General features: G+C 40.4%; 1 non-coding gene across 1 annotated transcript; it reads left to right on the top strand.

Annotated features, from left to right (window-relative positions):
- Window positions 1-730: 730 nt before the first annotated feature.
- On the top strand, window positions 731-837 carry LOC123764925 (U6 spliceosomal RNA). Its single transcript, XR_006773642.2, has one exon. It is a non-coding gene; the product is annotated as a U6 spliceosomal RNA (small nuclear RNA).
- The last annotated feature ends 4,132 nt before the right edge of the window (window positions 838-4,969 follow it).

Genomic DNA, 4,969 nt, shown 5'->3' with positions numbered 1-4,969 from the left:
GGTGTGGGCCGGTCTTAGAGCGAGACATGAACCCAGCGATAGGTGACGTAAATGGGGATTTCGATGTGGATTCAATATATAACTTATTTAAGAATATTCTAAACAAAGCACAGGAACGTAGTATACCATACGAATTGAAAAGATCGAATACTAATGACCCAAAGTGGATAACAAATAATTTAAAGAACCTTATAGGTAAAAAGAGAGCTTGGTACAAAAGGATTAAGAATGGGGAAGTCAGTTTAGAACAGGAATTCATACAACTGGTTAGAAATGTTAAAAAAGAGATTAGGAAAGCAAAAAGAAACTATGAAGTTCGCATAGCAGAGCAAGCAAAGTCAAATCCTAAAGGGTATTTTCAGTTATATCGATCTAAGACTAGGGAAAGGATAGGTCCATTAAAATCTGAGACAGGTCAAATAACTGATAATGACAAGGAGATGAGAAGTATTTTTAACAAATATTTTATATCTGTATTTATTAAAGAAGAACTTAACAATATGCCTTCAGCCGAACAAGTCTATGTGGGTGGGGATGAGGACAGGTTGACTAGTTTAGCAGTTACCAGGGAGGATGTAATTAAACAATTAGAAAAACTAAAACCAAACAAATCCCCAGGGCCGGATGAAGTGTTTGCCAGGGTGCTTAAAGAATGCAAAGAGGAGCTTTCCGAGCCACTGTCTACCATATTTAATAAATCAATAAAGTCAGGCAGAGTGCCAGAGTCATGGCACTCGCTTCGGCAGTACATATACTAAAATTGGAACGATACAGAGAAGATTAGCAAGGCCCCTGCGCAAGGATGACACGCAAAATCTTGAAGCGTTCCACATTTTTTGATTGAGGGGCCTCGTAGCCTGGTGGATAGCGCGCAGTACTCGTAATTCTGTGGCGCGGGTTCGATTCCCGCACGAGGCAGAAACAAATGGGCAAAGTTTCTTTCACCCTGAATGCCCCTGTTACCTAGCAGTAAATAGGTACCTGGGTGTTAGTCAGCTGTCACGGGCTGCTTCCTGGGGGTGGAGGCCTGGTCGAGGACCGGGCCGCGGGGACACTAAAGCCCCGAAATCATCTCAAGATAAACTCAAGATATGGAAGGTAGCTAATGTGGTACCAATTTTTAAGAATGGAGATAGATCACTTGCGTCAAACTATCGGCCAATTAGCCTAACGTCTATTGTGGGAAAGTTACTTGAATCAATAATTGCATATACAATTCGTCTCCATCTTGAAAAACATAAATTAATAAATGAGTCGCAACATGGTTTTACAAATGGCCGTTCATGTTTAACAAATTTGCTAACTTTTTATTCCAGCATAGTTGAGACAGTTGATAGTGGTAGGGATTGTGAAGTTGTGTACATTGACTTTAGCAAAGCTTTTGATACAGTGCCACATGAAAGACTAATTAAAAAAATAGAAGCTCATGGTATTGGGGGTGCTATATTAAGTTGGATTAGGGCATGGCTATTCCAAAGGAAACAGAGAGTTAGTATAAATGGGGTTAAGTCAGAGTGGGATAATGTTGTTCGTGGAGTACCTCAGGGCTCTGTCCTGGGACCTCTGTTGTTTATAATATCTATAAATGATTTAGATTTAGGTTTGAGTAGCAACATTTACAAATTTGCCGATGATACGAAAATCGGTAGGGAAATTAATTCGGAGGACTCACTATCACTTCAAGTTGATCTAGATAGGGTTTTGAAATGGTCAAAGGATTGACAAATGCAGTTTAATGCTAATAAATGTAAAGTTCTGAGGCTAGGTAATGATGATAGAGTTACAAGATACGACCTACATGGTGTTGAGATTGCGAAGTCGGATTGCGAAAGGGATCTGGGAGTTATGATTAGTAAGAATTTAAAACAAAAAGATCAATGCATGAATGTTCGTAATAAGGCGAATAGGACACTGGGATTTATTAATCGAAGCGTTAGTAACAAGACTCCCGGTGTGGTTCTTAAGCTATATCTTGCTCTGGTTAGGCCCCATTTAGATTGTGCAGTTCAGTTTTGGTCGCCGTATTATAGATTGGATATAAATTCACTTGAACGTGTCCAACGTAGGATGACTAAGTTAATTCCCGAAATTAGAAATCTTTCATATGAAGAAAGATTAACAAAGCTTAAGTTGCATTCACTGGAAAGGCGAAGAGTTAGGGGTGACATGATAGAGGTTTACAAGTGGGTGAATGGACATAACAAAGGGAATATTAATAGGGTATTAAAAGTATCAACACAAGACAGAACACGAAACAATGGGTATAAATTGGATAAGTTTAGATTTAGGAAAGACTTGGGTAAATACTGGTTCAGTAACAGGGTTGTTGATTTGTGGAACCAATTGCCGCGTAACGTGGTGGAGGTGGGGTCCCTCGATTGTTTCAAGCACGGGTTGGACAAGTATATGAGTGGGATTGGGTGGTTATAGATAGGAGCTGCCTCGTATGGGCCAATAGGCCTTCTGCAGTTACCTTTGTTCTTATTTGTGGAACCAATTGCCGGGTAACATTGTGGAGGTGGGATCCCTCGATTGTTTCAAGCATGGGTTGGACATTTATATGAGTGGGATTGGGCGGTTATAAATAGGAGCTGCCTCGTATGGGCCAATAGGCCTTCTGCAGTTGCCTTTGTTCTTAAGACAAAACACGAAACAATGGGTATAAATTGGATAAGTTTAGATTTAGAAAAGACTTGGTAAATTCAGGTTCGGTATCAGGGTTGTTGATTTGTGGAACCAATTACCACGTAGCATGGTGGAGGTGGTGTCCCTCGATTGTTTCAAGCGTTGGTTGGACATGTATATGAGTGGAAGTGGGTGGATATAGATAGGAGCTGCCTCGTATGGGCCAATAGGCTTTCTGCAGTTACTTTTGTTCGTATGTTTTTAATTTGTTTTCCCCCACAAACACATATTTTTATAACATTTTTCTCCGTGTCAATTCCTGTACAACTATCTACTAAGAGTTTTAACCTAAACAAACCCCTCCAACAACAGGTTCCAACGAGTTGGCAACAGCATCAACCGCTCTATTTTCAATCGACTTGAGAATGGTCCAGGACGGACCGAAACGTCGTCGTCGCTTCACTTTCTAGTGTGTCGTTTGGTCAACCCTTTCATTTATTTTTACCTATCTTCTTTTCTTCCTCTTATTCTTACCTTTCTTCTTTTCTTCCTCTTATTTTTACCTTTCCTCTTAGAACATTGAACATATGAAAAAAGTAACTGCAGAAGGCCTATTGGCCCAAACGAGGCAGCTCCTATCTATAACCACCCAATCCCACTCGTATACTTGTCAAACCTGCGCTTGAAACAATCGAGGAACCCCACCTCCACCACGTTACGCGGCAATTGGTTCCACAAATCTACAACCCTGTTACTGAACCAGTATTTACCCAAGTCTTTCCTAAATCTTAACTTATCCAATTTATACCCATTGTTTCGTGTTCTGTCTTGTGTTGATATTTTCAATACCCTATTAATATCTCCTTTGTTATTATCCATTCATCCACTTGTAAACCTCTATCATGTCACCCCTAACTCTTCGCCTTCCCAGTGAATGCAACTTAAGCTTTGTTAATCTTTCTTCATATGAAAGATTTCTAATTTGGGGAATTACCTTAGTCATCCTACGTTGTACACGTTCAAGTGAATATATATCCATTCTATAATACGGCGACCAAAACTGAACTGCATAATCTAAATGGGGCCTAACCAGAGCAAGATATAGCTTACGAACCACACCAGGTGTCTTGTTACTAACGCTTCGATTAATAAATCCGAGTGTCCGATTTGCCTTATTACGAACATTCATGCATTGATCCTTTTGTTTTAAATTCTTACTAATCATAACTCCTAGATCCCTTTCGCAATCCGACTTCGCAATCTCAACACCATCTAGCTCGTATCTTGTAACTCTATCATCATTACCTAGCCTCAGAACTTTACATTTATCAACATTAAACTGCATTTGCCAATCCTTTGACCATTTCAAAACCCTATCTAGATCAACTTGAAGTGATAGTGAGTCTTCTTCCATGTTAATTTCCCTACCGATTTTCGTATCATCGCAAATTTGCAAATGTTGCTACTCAAACCTGAATCTAAATGATTTATATATATTATAAACAACAGAGGTCCCAGGACAGAGTCCTGAGGGACTCCACTAACAACATTATCCCACTCTGACAACTCTGACTTAACCCCATTTATACTAACTCTGTTTCCTTTGGAATAGCCATGCCCTAATCCAAGTTAATATAGCTTATTCTTACCTTTCTTCTATTCTCCCTCTTATTTTTACCTTTCCTTTTATTCTTACCTTTCTTCTTTTCTTCCTCTTATTTTTACCTTTCCTCTTAATCCTACCATCCTCTTATTCTTACAATCCCATTCCTACCTTTCATTTTATTATTACTTTTCATCCTATTATTACCTTTCATCCTGTTATTACTTCTCATCCTATTATTGCCTTTCACCTTCTTCTTACCTGTTTTCTCTTGCCTACTCCTCTTACCTCTCACCTCACCTGATTTTTATATATGTCAGCGCGGTGGATTTCCTGGCGCGGTGGATTTGCCATCTTGAAGACGATGAGGGATGCCTCTCCGAGGGCTTTCAAGACAGAGCTGTCTATCATGAAAAGATTAGATTGTGCTGGTGGAGCTCCCAAGGTCCTGGGAGTGTGCAACAACCCAAGAGCCATAGTGATGTCTTCCCGGGGTGAGATGCCCTCTGGAATAACCTACCGGACTGGTACCTGATCTGTATTGTGTTGAAGGTTGGTCAGCGCCTGCGCGAGGTCCACGAGCGGCGAGTTATACATGGTGACATTCACACCTCTAATGTCATGGTCACCCTCTCTCCTGACTTCTGTAAGCCACCTGAAGTATTCCTTATTGACTTCGTACTGTCGACCTTGAGCCCAAAGGCCCTGGCGGATGTGGGTGATACACAGATGATAAAGAAA

The sequence above is a fragment of the Procambarus clarkii genome, chromosome 48 (genome assembly GCF_040958095.1).
Source record: "Procambarus clarkii isolate CNS0578487 chromosome 48, FALCON_Pclarkii_2.0, whole genome shotgun sequence".
Lineage (NCBI taxonomy): Eukaryota > Metazoa > Arthropoda > Malacostraca > Decapoda > Cambaridae > Procambarus > Procambarus clarkii.
The sequence above is the reverse complement of the archived record's forward strand: the minus strand, read 5'-3'. Positions and strand labels throughout refer to the sequence as shown.